The sequence below is a fragment of the Odocoileus virginianus genome, chromosome 2 (genome assembly GCF_023699985.2).
Source record: "Odocoileus virginianus isolate 20LAN1187 ecotype Illinois chromosome 2, Ovbor_1.2, whole genome shotgun sequence".
In the NCBI taxonomy this organism is placed as follows: domain Eukaryota; kingdom Metazoa; phylum Chordata; class Mammalia; order Artiodactyla; family Cervidae; genus Odocoileus; species Odocoileus virginianus.
Window position 1 is genome coordinate 62543607 of NC_069675.1, and position 15304 is coordinate 62558910.

Here is a 15304-nt window from a genome sequence, read left to right on the forward strand (position 1 = left end):
TGAGTGGTGATTGGGCAGCCTGTGATTGTTTGCTTGTTTAAGCACTTGTATGCTAGATTATTTAACTGCTGGTTTAACTGTACCACACTGAGAGTTCAGCTGTTTGTTCAATCTTGTTATCATTTGAGTGCTATTCACGAAATACATTTTTCTTTTAATCCAGGTGGTTCAAGTCAGATGTTAACCTTATTTCCTTGATTTTAGGATGTACTGCCCACCTTCTCCCCCTCACAGTTTCACATTTCTGTAACCCGAATGTGTTCTAAACTTATTATGCACATTAGAGGCAGTGTTTTTCCCCCGAAAGACTATTACTAAATGTTCCTTTGTACTTTGTCTTTCAAAGAATGGCCTCTTAGAATCCTGGAGGTACAGTGAGTCAAAAGTACATGAGACTTCACTATGAGTTTGAGACACTAATAAATGTTGGAATCCCCCCCTTTTTTTTACTCTTCTCCTCAGATAGTAACAGTTATTTGGGTTAAAATATATATATTCGCCTTTTGTGGATATAGGCCTGAACTTTTCTAGTTTGCTCTTATTGACTCTTTCCTCTTTCCTTCTACTGGATCAGTATTGGAAAGAAACATCCTGGAAACCCTCTCTGCCTTGCCTGCATCTATCATCTCCTTTTCACTTGCACACACATGTTTTTTTGTAAACTCCTGGCCATTTGGGTTTTTTCCTAAGTTCTTTGCCCTCAAGTCTATGCACAAAGTCTTACATGTTGTACTTTATCAAAAGCTTTGTTGAGGTCAAGGGTGGATTACGTATAAACACTATTTTCTCTGTCTTGGCTCCTCCTCATAAATTTTCATGGACTTTCACTGCTGAATCCCTTTAACTCCAAAAAGGGAGTGGATGGAATGCCAAGTCTGAACACTGAAGTTCTGTGTTTGTTCAACTTTTAAAAATCTAAAGGCATCTTTAGTAGCTATTATCTTTTAAACACTTTTTTATCAATGCATGTACTGAATGTAAACATAGCCTCAGATATCAAATGGAAGTTTAATAGAGAGATGGAAAAATAGATATAAGTATACATTTGTGACATAAAAATGTGATTTTTCTTAAAATTTAAATAATTATGAATATATTTGTTTCTATAGATATACATACAATTAGATATGTGACTATGGCTTACATAAAATTGACCTATATGATTGCATATCTGTATACAGATGTGTAAATTTAGGCATAGATTTATAAACATAATAGTCCACTTAGTGGAGTAAAATAGAAACAAGGTTTAGATTCTAGTTCTGCCATTTTCTTACTTTGTGAAACAAGGTAATTTAAATATTTTGATCCTCAACTTTTACATCTATAAAATGAGCATAAAACAATAATGCCTGCCTTACATACCAAATATGGCTATACCAAGAGTCATTCAAAAAAAATTTTAAACTACAAAATATTTTATAAATATTTATAATATTTGGTGATATTTATACAACTTCTTCTCTCTAGTCACAAAAAATACCATCTTCTTTAGACAGTATATTTTGTCAATAATTCAACATCAACTTTGTCATTTAAAACCAACATATAACACAAAAGAATTAAAACTTTTTTTTAAAAAAATAAGCAAACTATTCTTAGATATTTTGTTTATATCAGTATATAATATATATGCATATGATTCATTGTATATGTTTATTATATTATATAATTGTATATGGTTTTAAAGAATACAAATTTGCAGCATAAATTTACAACAGATGTCAGCGTATTTTCAATGTTTTAGTTCAAAAAACCCACAGAAAAGGCAAATTTTACTTTTAAAAGTGTCATTTATTCCCTAAGCTTCTTAGGTTTAGCATATCCAAAATCTAATTTGTTGAAATAATGGTAAGTTTTAAGTAAATTGACAAATGAAATAATAAGAGGACTCCCATACAAATATCTGTGGCTTAAATTAAATTAAATAATCAAATAACTGCAAAGACCTGAAATGTCTTATAGGTTTTTGCAAAATTAATCTGCAGTCAGTATGGTCTGAGAGACATTATTATACTAGAGTTTCTGGACACCAAAGTTACCCTAGAAATATTTCAGAAGAAGCCCTGGGTAGCACTGCATCAAATATATAGACCCAACCCCTGTAACACATGCTTGTTGAGACTTGAATTTGTATTTTCTTTGTTACAGCTTTTAAATGTAAAGAAGTTTTCACAGCAGCCATGCCCAAGAATCTTCAGGGACTTAACCTCAAAATCAACTAGATAGAGTCAGTTTAGACAAACTCTTTATCCTGGAGACTCCAGTTTCATGTTAAAATTACTTTCTGTCTTCTGTTAGGGTAAAGAGCCTTCTCGTCTATGTCGGCTGCTCTCAGAAAGAGTAGACATGGAGAAGCAACACCCAATGATATGCAACTAGGCTTACATTTCCCAAGGAAGTATTAGCAAGTGAACTACTGTATCTGTTTTCTTCTCAATCCCATACTTATAAATGTACCTGTACCCATCTCTTGAATTTCCCACTCCCTCGTTAAGCACTAGAGTATCATTCCTCTCTCTTGGAACCTGGGGAAGGCTTGAGAATTGGCTTGCAACCAATTGAATGTGTCAGAAGTGACATTGCATGACTTCTGAGGCTAGGTAATAAAAGGAGACATAGCTTCTGCCTTCAGGTCTCATAACTGCCATGGAAGAAATCCAATCATTTTGTCATGCTGTAAGAGAGCCTGGCCCATGTGGGGAAGCCACGGGCTGTGCTCCACAGCTCCAGCTGCAGTCAGAGTTGACAACTGACATCACTGTCAAACATGAGCAAAGATGCCTTCACATGATTTCAGCCTCTGGCCTTTGCATTTTACCAACTAAGGAACCAGACACCAAGGGGCAGAGGCAAGCCAACCCTATTATGCCCTCTCTGAACTTTTGACCCAGAGAAATTGTAAGGATAATAAAATGGTAGTGAGAGCTGGACTATAAAGAAAGCTAAGCGCCAAAGAATTGATGCTTTTGAACTGTGGTGTGGGAGAAGACTCTTGAGAGTCCCTTGGACTGCAAGGAGATCCAACCAGTCCATCCTAAAGGAGATCAGTCCTGGGTGTTTACTGGAAGGACTGATGTGGAAGCTGAAACTCCAATACTTTGGCCACCTGATGCGAAGAGCTGACTCATTTGAATAGGCGCTGATGCTGGGAAAGATTGAGGGCAGGAGGAGAAGGGGATGACAGAGGATAAGATGGTTGGATGGCATCACCGACTTGACGGACATGAGTTTGAGCAAACTGTGGGAGATGGTGAAGGACAGGGGAGCTTGGCGTGCTGCAGTCGATGGGGTTGCAAAGAGTCGGACACAACTAAGCAACTGAACTGAACTGAATTTTCTGAAGTTAAGTTTGGGAGTAGCTTGTTTCATAGCAATAGGAACTGGAATACCTCCCCTTTGAATCTAGCTGACCTCTTCACTTGCTTTAGTCAACAGAATGAAGAGAAAGTGACAGGAAGCCTGTTCTGAACGTAGGATTCAAGGTGACTTGCCTCTTTCCTTTTCTGTGTCTCTGTCATCACAATGAGAACATGTCTGGAGTCACCTGCTGGCAGATGAGAAACACGTGCAACATTCTTGAGTTACCCCAGCTAAGTCCAGCCTACAACCATCCCAAATCCAAATGTGAGGCCAAGCCAGCTACCTCACCGCTCCAGACAGAGAAACAAAAGATATGTGTTGTCAAATGCAGCTCAGGTTGTATGGTTGTTTGTTAAGCAGCATTATCGTGGCAGGAGTTGACTGGTACACCATTTTAAAAGGCCAAAGCAAAATATATAAATGCACCCTCCCTTGATCTCATATTCTTCTTTTTTAACTGCCTTATATCAGTACTCTCCTTCACAGCAAACTCTTTAGTCTAGTTAGCTACTGATTTTACTTCCACTTCCTTACCTCCTAGTCCTTCCTCAACCCTAATCATTCTGACATCTGCCCCCAGCAGATGAAACTACACTGAAACTGCTCTCTTCAACATATGCAGTTATTCTCACAATGCCACATCTGATGGACTTGTTGCATAGGTATCTTCCTGAACCCTTTGGCAGCATGCATTTTGTTTGACCATAGGTGCTCCTTTTCAAACACTTTTTTCTTTTAGCTTCTGAGATACCTCCATGTTTTCTTCCTATTTCTTTGGTTGCTCCTTTTTATCTCTTCTATCTCTATTGCTAGTTCATTCTTTGTTTCATTTATTTTAAAAAGTATCTATTGAGCATCTACTATGTGTCAAGCATTTTGAGGGGTGTTATGATCACAGCAGTGAAAGCAGACAAAATGCTTGCCCTGTAGGGTTTAGGGTCTAGTGAGAGGAGACAGAAAATAGGAAAATGAACTCATAAACATCACATGGTGATAAATTCTATGGAGAAAAGAAAGCAGAGGAAGGGGGACAGAGAGTGATAGGGATGGGAATGGCGTTACTGTTTAGATAAAGTGATCAGTGAGGTCCTCATTGAATGAGTGACATTTGCACAGACACCAGAAGAACTTGAGGGAGTGAGCCAGATGGCTGTCTGTGGATGGAGGGTCCCAGACTTAAGGAAGTGAGTGAAAGTTGCTCAGTTATGTCTGACTCTTTGCAACCCCACCATTGAAAAAAATGAAGTTCATGGCATCTGGTTCCATAACTTCATGGCAAATAAATGGGGAAAAAGTGGAAACAGTGACAGATTTTTTTTTGAACTCCAAAAACACTTCCCATAATGACTGCTGCCATGAAATTAAAAGACACTTGCTCCTTGAAAGGAAAGCTATGACAAACCTAGACAGCATATTAAAAAGCAGAGATATCACTTTGCCAACAAAGGTCCAGATAGTCAAAGCCATGGTTTTCCCAGTAGTCATGTATACATGTGAGAGTGGTGCCATAAAGACAGCTGAGGGCCAAAGAATTGATACCTTTGAACTGTGGTGCTGGAGAAGACTCTTGAGAGTCCTTTGAACTGCAAGGAGATCAAACCAGTTAATCCTAAAGGAAATCAACCCTGAATATTCATTGGAAGGACTGATGCTGAAGCTGAAGCTCCAATAATTTAGCCACCTGATGTGAAGAGCCAACTGATTGAAAAAGCCAGAAGCTGGGAAAGATTGAAGGCAAAAGAAGAGGGCAGCAGAGAAAAAGATGGTAGATAGCATTACCAACTCAATGGACATGAATCTAAGCAAACTCTGGGAGATTGTGAAGGACAGGGAAGCCTGGGGTGCTGCAGTCCGCGGGGTCACAAAGAGTTGGACGTGACTTAGAGACTAAACAGCAACAAGTTAGGGTATGAGGAAAGAAATGCCTTTGACATCTCGTCATGGATCATTTGCTAAAGTTTTCTGGAGTGTGGTCTCTGACCCTAACACGAAAGGCCACTTACTGCCTATCTATTTAAATGTTGACTCTGCAGGGTTCAGGTTTAGTCTCTCCTTTCTCTCTATACTTGTGCCTAGGGTGAGCTCATCCATTTCCAAAGCTTTAAATGCCATCAATGTTAAAGTTGACATGTTTAGTCAACACCTCACTTCTGAGTTTTGGATTTAAATATTCTACTGCACCCTTGACATCTCTACCTGCGCACCACAAACTTACCATGTTCAGTGAGAGCACTGTATTACACCAGCACCCCCAAAACTCAACCACACTTCCCCAGTATTTTCCATCTTTGGAAATAGTCTTCCAATTTCTTAAGCCATAAGTCTAGTAGTCTCCTTGACACCTCCATTTTACTTATATCCCAAATTTAGTTCATTAATCTTTAAAATTTGACCCCTAAGACATCTCTCAAATCCATCCACCTCTTTTCATCCCCACTTCTCCCAAGCTGTGCCAGGCCATAGTCATTGAACACCAGACTCATGATATTCAGGACCAGTAGCAGCTACATGATTCAAGACAGAGTAGACTTATACCATCATCGCATAAACATTTTTAACTGAATTTGATTTAAGATAAAGCAAACCTCTGAAAGGCTAACTGTTCATGGATGAATGTGATAGCAAGTTTGACTTTTCCAATAGTTGTTTGGTATTTATCTTATGGAAATGTATCTTATCTATGATACAGGATGTATTCCTACATGAGTTTCAAAGTAAAATGAAGCAAATTTTGGATTGAGAAAATACTCAGAAGAGTGGAAACATCTCATTTCTTTTTCCAAAGTCATTTTCATGTCCACAATTTTATGAATTTTATGTGTTCTAAGATGACATTAATTCTGGCCTATCTCTACTCTAGTTTATTAAATTATTGGATTCCTGGTTTTTACATCATAAAAAGAGACTTTTTATGAACATGAATAACTGTTATTTTAATAACTCATTGTGCTAAAATTTGGCATTTAAATTTATAAATAAGATCACAGCTGCTGACCTCTTTCAGTGAAGAAAAGAACAAAAGAAGTTAGCAACTCATTCTGAGAGTCCACCTAAATCAATTAGAATGTTAAATCCATGCATAAAATAATGTTTAATAAAAAATGCTTTAAAGGGAAAATAGTCTCATTTTAAATTGAATGAATGAATACAAAAGATGACACGAGGTTCCCTGATTACTGCTATGAGGCCCTAAGACATCAGACTTAGGGCATTGCTAATAGTTCAACAGTAATTGGAATATTAATAGGATGTGTCATTCTGATTATATAGAATATGCATCAGAGTACTTTACCTAACTCTTCTGGATTGATTGGAGAGTGGCAGAGAATAATCTGATTGTCCCTTCTCTCAGTGTAAGAGCCCCATTTCAGAATGCTTACTCGCAGACTCTATTTGAGGACATATTCAAAACAAAATCAATACATTTATAACCTAATTAGCTGGTCTCTATTGATTCAAGTTCCAGATATTCAGTTTATATAGCATTACTGTTTTTACTAACTACCTGTAAATATATCCTGGGTGGCATGTTGGATTAATATGTTAGTGTTTCTCCCTGAGGGAGCTGAAATAGCAGCTACTGTAAGTCATCACTGAAGTGCTCTATTTTCCAGTTTTCTCCTAGTCAATACATGTTAATAAGACTTCATATGTTTATTTAGCACTGATCTCAGCTGAGTCCTGGGCTTTGTATGTAACACTGGATTATAAATGGTTCTGATGTAATGGGCTTACTGTCTAAAAGTAGAGGGAACATTGACCTTTGAACAGTTGGCTGTTTCTGCTCCGGGGTATGAGGGGTCAGGGGTTCAGTGGAACTGCCTCACACAAGCATAATCTCTTCAGGGATGTGGACCCAGTCACCTGTTCTCATTATGCCTGGCTTAAGAAAGGACACATGACCTTTCAAATCTGCCACAAATTTACCCATAAGTTGCCATACAGAAAGGAAAAAGAAGTCAGGTCATATGTTATTTCAGCCTTCTCCTGACTTAAAAAAATTTTGGAGTCCATGTTATATGTTCAAGAATGGCCAGACCTCTCTATTTACATCAAGTGACTTATTGAACTTTGCTCTCAAAACATGCAAATATTCCTTAAACTGTGGAGAAATGGCAAAGCTCAACAGGGGCATTGAAGCAAACAGGAGCTTAAAGATGTTAGTGACTTTCAGACTTGGATCTCTGGCTCTCTGGACTTGTTTAGGATGTCATTGATTTACTCCTTCTACAGAGGTGGAGAGAGAGGACCAGGGGAGATAGGTTTAATTAATCTTAAATATCTCTGCAATTTAAGAATTGTAGGCCTGGAACAGTTCCTGTACTAACATGATTAGCAAATATTGACTTTCGAATACAATAATAATGTGTCATCTGAAACCCTTGATAAGTAACTTAAGTACTTCCTTAGCTTGCATCTTATTAAATTAGATGAGGTATGGTCGAGGCACATTACACAAAGACATTGAAATGAAAAATCAGACCTAAGGGTTTTAACATTGATTTTAAGAGAGCTAAAAGTCACAAAGAAAACATACATGCTTCAGTTCTGCAGCCTATGAATGTAAGCTGTCTTATTTTCTCTGGATGGATTCCTTAAAAGTGTACAATAATTTTCATGGTGCAACTGTAGTAAACATTCACAATTTGTGACCTTTTTGGCAGCTGTAATCAATCATCAGATTATGTATGATGACCATATAATTTTAGTTTTATGGAAGGTTAACTTACACAGATTATGAGCTTTTGATGTTAAAATATGGAAGAGCGAGCCAGGGTGCACTAGAGTGCCTGTGAATATGGTGAGGATAATCCACCCAACCTCATTCATAAGGTTTAACTTAAAAATGTGTACAAGTCAGCTAAAAAAAAGGGAGTTTGAAGATGTGATACTAGTCAGCTGAACCCTGAAGATTCTTACTGTATTGATTAGTTTTCAAAGGCTGCATGGCATGTGTACTCTACTTACAATAGACTTGGAATGAGGGGAGAAAAGCCTCTAAATGTCATCAAAGCAAATGGTCTGTGAACAGTTGCTTCAAAGCTGGTCATCAGTTGCCCAGGTATTTGGCCACAAAGCTTGTAAAGAGGTTTCTTTGGAAGGGAAGGTATGACAAAATGTACTTCTTGGCCAGAAGATTTCTGCTTAAATAGCAAGACACATTCATTCTTGCTTGATACATAAAATTAATTAGAGAATTAACATTCCTTATGAAAATTTGCCTGCTTTTTATCCTTTTCTTTAAAAGAAAAAAAACAACAACAACACAGGAATAGACCCCAGGCCTTTTCTGTTCTCTAATGAAATTGCAAATTGACTTGTGTTCAAATGGTGATTGAGTAAAATGAACAATTAAAAATGTATTGCTAACAATGAGATCTATCAGCCAATCTCTTTAAGGATTAATTAGTTGCAGGAACAATCTTTCTTATACAGTATACCAAGGAGAATAGAGCCACAGTGGGTGGACAAGGAGGTGTCAAGGAATAACTTTTTAACATGTGCATGAGCACATATGTATGTGTATATGTTGTCTTACATATACACATATGTAGGACATAATGGAGAGATATATGTAAGCATCTTTGTGAGTTTAAATGATAAAAATGAGCTGCAGCTTCCTTGGAGGTATTTATTTCACCTTAGCTAGAATGATTTGACTGTTGCTGATTAGTGATCCATTAGTTAGCTTGAAGGCAGCCAACAGATTTTACTGGTCGTAATTTATCATTAAAGCAGAGAAATGCTCTAGGTATTTAAATAATGTATACAGATAAATTCACTCTTATTTTTTAAATTATCCACCTGTACCAACCTTGTAAGAATCTTTGCCCCATATCAAAAGTTTGCTCTGTGAGGAAATTTTCAGTTAAATGAAAGGAAAAGCCCTTCTTCCTGGTAAGTTCTGCATTTCAACCCACCCCTTCACAAATATCTGAAATGTTTCAGGTTACCTTTGCAGTCCTTAAAAATCCTGAAATTATCTCCACATTCACTGTTACAAACTGAGACTTATCCTGCAAAATCTGATACCTCTACTGTTTCTTTAGCAAGGATTTCAGATACCGTAGGGATAAACTAGAGTCCCCAGGACCAATTGCAAAGTTTCAGGGAAAAATGGACATAGTTTTCTTCTTCACAACTTGTTTAAATAGAGGATGTTCTAGAAAATGTCATTTTTCTTAGGTTGCCCTAAAGTCAGATCTTCTCATTGCCACTATTGTGCCATCAGCCTAAAAGGGCATTTAGCATTAAGGCATTCGATAACTACTGCTTTCTTGGACTTCATTCTCCCTACAGGGCATTCCAAGAGATGAATAATCAGTGTGAACAGGAAGAACAAGTTTCCAGTCCTGTCAAACTAATTAGACTAGTGTAGAATGAAGTGAGGTTTGCCATTAGGTTAAGTTGAAAACACGTAAGGAAAATCATTCAAACCATCTGAAAGGATTTTAAAAGTTTTCATGTTTTTGTGTATTTGCGTGAGAGATATTGTATATGTAGATAATTGTGCACGAATGTATGTCATCTTTAAATGGAGAATAGTCTATGTTTTTATAGACCATATACAACATATGTAAAAACAGACATGGCAGGCCAGTTGAAAAAAGGACAGCCACAATTCAAATCACTGTTGTTAAATGAAAACAGACAAACAAACATGAATAGACCTGACTTTTACTTCTAAGAGCAAACCCTGGTTCAGTGCTGAGAACTGTGTGCAGTGAGCTAATGAGGAGATTCTTGGGAGCACAGGGAGTGGTGCAATTTGGTAGTTGTTTTAGCCAGGTTCCAGCTTGAGCCATAGACCTTAAGAAAGCAAAGACGCAAGAGAGGGAGAGTTACATGGGAGGGCTGGGGGCGTCTTTCAGGCAAATTTTAAAATGATCTTTTGAAATACATTTCCATATACTCCACTCTATTCTGGAAAATTAAGTTTTGGTAACTGATGTAATCAATTTGTATATCTTTAGAACACTGACTGCCTTGTACCATATCCACAAAGCAGGCTTGACAAAATTCCAGGATGCAAATCCATGTTTTCATATCAAGTACCAAAAGGGATGGCTACAGCCACCCTAGTCATTCTAGTCAAGTGAGGTAGCTTACCTCCACCATCACGAGACCTCTGTTCATTTCATTCATTTAAATCTTACCACATAAATGTTGGTATGTGATTTCCTTTTTGCAAAGGACTTGCAGTCCTGAAACTACATTTTCATATATCCAATTTTTCCTCATCCTTTTCTTTTTTTTTTTTTCCATTTATTTTTATTAGTTGGAAGCTAATTACTTTACATCATTGCAGTGGTTTTTGTCATACATTGAAATGAATTAGCCATGGATTTGCATGTATTCCCCATCCCGGTCCCCCCTCCCACCTCCCTCTCCACCCGATCCCTCTGGGTCTTCCCAGTGCACCAGGCCCGAGCACTTGTCTCATGCACCCAACCTGGGCTGGTGATCTGTTTCACCCTAGATAATATACATGTTTCGATGCTGTTCTCTTGAAACATCCCACCCTCGCCTTCTCCCAGAGTCCACAAGTCTGTTCTATACATCTGAGTCTCTTTTTTCTGTTTTGCATATAGGGTTATCGTTACCATCTTTCTAAATTCCATATATATGTGTTTGTATACTCCTCATCCTTTTCTTAAAACTTTTCCTTTCACCCCACTCTCTCTAACTCCACTTTCCAAAACCACTGCAGATGGTGATTGCAGCCATGAAATTAAAAGACGCTTACTCCTTGGAAGGAAAGTTATGACCAACCTAGACAGCCTATTAAAAAGCAGAGGCATTACTTTGTCAACAAATGTCTGTCTAGTCAAGGTTATGGTTTTTCTGGTGGTCATGTATGGATGTGAGATTTGGACTATAAGTAAGCTGAGGGCTGAAGAATTGATGCTTTTGAACTGTGGTGTGGGAGAAGACTCTTGAGAGTCCCTTGGACTGCAAGGAGATCCAACCAGTCCATCCTAAAGGAGACCAGTCCTGGGTTTTCATTGGTAGGACTGATGCTGAAGCTGAAACTCCAATACTTTGGCCACCTGATGCGATGAGTTGACTAACTGGAAAAGACCCTGATGCTGGGAAAGATTGAGGGCAGGAGGAGAAGGGGACGACAGAGGATGAGATGGTTGGATGGCATCACCAACTTGATGGTCATGGGTTTGGGTGAACTCCAGGAGTTGGTGATGGACAGGGATGCCTGGCGTGTTGCAGTTCATGAGGTTGCCAAGAGTCGGACATGACTGAGCGACTGAACTAAACTAAACTGAACTGAACTTCATGTTCCCTTTCCCCACAACCTAGCATTAACAACATTGATAGACCATATTTTAGGACCTCTTCTGTTAAAAGGAAGAGAATCTACAATTTTCAATGGTCTTTCTTCTCTGCTGGTTAATATCCTATCCTGTTGCCTCTTGGGTGGTAGAACTCTATAGCCAGTTCCAAGTAGAGAACTCTCCCTTACCATCAAGTTATTTTCCCAGTTGACATCCCATTTCATTATGTTTCATTCACAAGGTAGAAGAAGACAGAACTGTCCTTATTCTGAGTCCAAATGCTGGGATTGCTTTCTCATGTAGCTGATGTAAATGTCCCCTGCAAAATGATGATGGTAAGAGACATCCAAGTACCTGTTTTGGCAGGTGATACCACGATAACTCCAAGATATCTCTACCTTTTGCATGTCAAAAGGTTTGTTTTAACTACCCACCCTTCCCCCTCCCCAACCCCGCCCACCGCCCAGAGAGACTCAACTGTCCTTCTGCTACAGAAACAAGACATGTCATCTCCTACACAAAAGAAATTCATGCCCATGATGAGCAACATTCCAATTAAAATTCATCACGAATAGCAAGCTTTATCTCTTTCTTGGATAACATGAATCATTTGTGGTGCTGGAAACAGGCTTCATAAACCTCCACTGTTATAGAATGTCTACTTCTGCAAGAACTTGTTTTATATTAGTAAATAAAACATCATCTGACACTTTTGTCACTTATGTATGGGTGCTGATGAAAATAATGGGAATGCTCAGAGGTTACGGGACATTGTTTATCAAGGCATGTAGGTGACACCACCAAGTGTAAGTAGTGCTATTCAGCAGAATGATTGATCCTGACTGCATATTTTAAAGCCCCTTTCATTGCTTATCGAAACCTTTTAGGTAATGCACTCCTCTCAGGTATCATTTTATGTTTGAAAAGCTTTATAATTCATAATGAAAAGTTGCTTAGTTACCCCAAGTGAATCCATAGCTTCATTTATTCTCCGTGCAAATGATTGGACTCCATTTTGACCAGTGTTTATGGTGTTTGGCAATTTTTCAGTAGCTACTTTGCTCTGATATGATGAATTTCTTGCATAATCCTCTGCTTTGCATGTGAGGAGATGAAATAATCTTAGCAGGTAGAAAGAAAATGAAAGACCTGCATGTTTTAGTTTTGGAAACATCCAAAACATAACATCACTATGAAAGAGTGCCCAAAACAATACCAGTTAGTCTAGATAAAGACACCCATAAGAGACAGGTATGTGCTGATGAGACCACATCTGGGACAGCCAGCCTTTACCTTGTTCTATGGCCATCTTACTCTGCATTAAGACATTGCAGCAGGGAAGAGAAGGGAGCCCCAGAATTTACCAAATTGGACTCAACTGCCAGGAAAGTGCTGTCATTTTTCTCATTGGTATCTTTTTCTAAGATTATCATGGGTCTCTTTCTTTAACAAAATGATGTAAAACAAATCCTCATATGTATTAAGTGGCTAAACATGAAGCTATTGCCCTTGTACGGAAAGAGTAGAGACATACATAGCTGTTGAGGAAATGAATGAATTTATTGATTCAGGAGCCATCTGTGTGGTGATTAACTGGGCCTCGACTTTGGGAAAGTGTCAATCTTCCCCCGTCCTTAGATGATTTCTGTCTCCCCAACACTGTGGAATTCTTGCGTGCTCCAGCATTTCTGATATTGTCTCTATTTCATCCAACCCCTTGCCTTCTCTGTGAACCAGTGGTATATAATTGTGAAATGATGCCTGTAACAGGAAGCCTGGGGAAAAAGATGAAGACAGCATGGGTCTTGAAGTCACACCAACCCAATTTAACCCAGGTTAAAATTTGCAAATTTCTGATTGGCGACAGTCTTGGGAGAATTACTTAATTCCACACAGCCTCAGTTTTCCCACCTAAGAAATGGGAATGACAATAGAGAGTCTGTGTGTACCTTCTAGGAACACTCATTTATTTTATTTAACACTTTGGTGGTACTTCCTGCCTACATGCCAGGTTTTGCTCTAAGCATTTGATGTACCAATAAGGTAGCTACTGTCTACTTTACAGAGGAAGCAACTGAAGCACGAAGGGGTTAAGTAATTTGACCAGGGTCACACTATTAGTAAGTGAAAGAGCCAGGATTAAAACCTAGTCGGGCTAGCTACAGAATCTGTGCTCTCAACTACTGTACAAAGATGCCTTCTGTCATGGTAGCTGCCATTATTATTGCCATTGCTATTATTATCATGATCACTGCAACCCAAAGCACACGGAAGGTTTGGAGTTAAGGGGAGAAAAGTGGCCCATGTGGTGCCAGTTAGAGCAGTGTTACTGAGTCAAGGCCAGCCCTTCCTTTTCACTCTTAACTCAAAGCCTGTGGACAGACATCATCCCCAGTGAGCAGCCCAGAGCTGATACCACAGCATAGCATCCTCAGTTTTGTAAAGTGATAAGTGTTCACATAGCCCATGGGCTCAAGGCAGGTGTAAACCATCAAATTTTCTTTTCTTCATGTCAAATACACATGTACTCTTGATATAATGTTAAAATATCCCCTCTTGTGAAGATCTTCACCATTCAATCCATGTGTAGGGCATCTTTTTTTGAAAATTAAGTTTACAGAAGAGAAACATTTTTTAAATTAAAAGATAGTTCTTTTTGAAATCTTTCATTATGTAGATGGCAATAACAAATGTATTCTCCTTTTCAAAACAGAAATTGGCTGAGCTTCTTTCAAAGAGGATGGCCACTTCCCCCCTTCTTGAAAGTGAAAAGATGATGTAAAATTATCACCATGAGAGAAAGAGAGATTGAGAGTTGTCACCTTCTGGAGTCATCAGCTAAAGCTACTCAAAAGAGGTCCTGGCTTTGTCAATTGCTTTTACCTAACAGATATCCCTAAAATCAGTGGAAACCAGGATTTCAAAGAACATGGAAGTAACTATTGAGCTCAGACAGATGAACTAGAGATGGATGAGAAAGGGGAAGGCATCTCAGATCAAAGCCTATTGTTCAATATAGGAAACAAAGTCATACTTACAATCACAGATGATTGTGATCTAATTCTTGGTGAAACAATGTAAAACCATATGGAATACACCTTTGTTTCCTAAAGACTGATCAGAAAGAATAGTTTAAATTCATTTAAAATTTCTATACGCGTCACCACACTTCACTTCTTATCAAGAGCTACTCATATCTAGAGAATTTGTAAAATCAGTTTAAAATGACAAAATATTCCTGGAAGTTGTATGTGGATATTTTTTCCTGCCTATGTATAGGACTTTTTTCTACATGAATGTTAATAGCAGAATTATTCATAATAGTCAAAATATAGAAAAAAAAAGATGTCCTTCAACAGATAAACAGGTAAATCGGGGTATATTCATACAATGGAATACTGTTTAGCCATAAAAAGGAACAATATACATACTGATAGTTGGTACAACTTGGATGAACCTGAAAAACATTATCCTAAGACATCAAACACAAAAGGTCACCTGTTATATGATTACTTTCATAGGCTATATCCAGAATAGGTAATTCTATAGAATCAGAGAGCAAATTAGTAGTTACCAGGGTCTGGGAGGGAAAAATTTGGAGTGAGTGACTATTCAGTGGATGCAGGGTGCTTTCTGGGATAACAAAAACA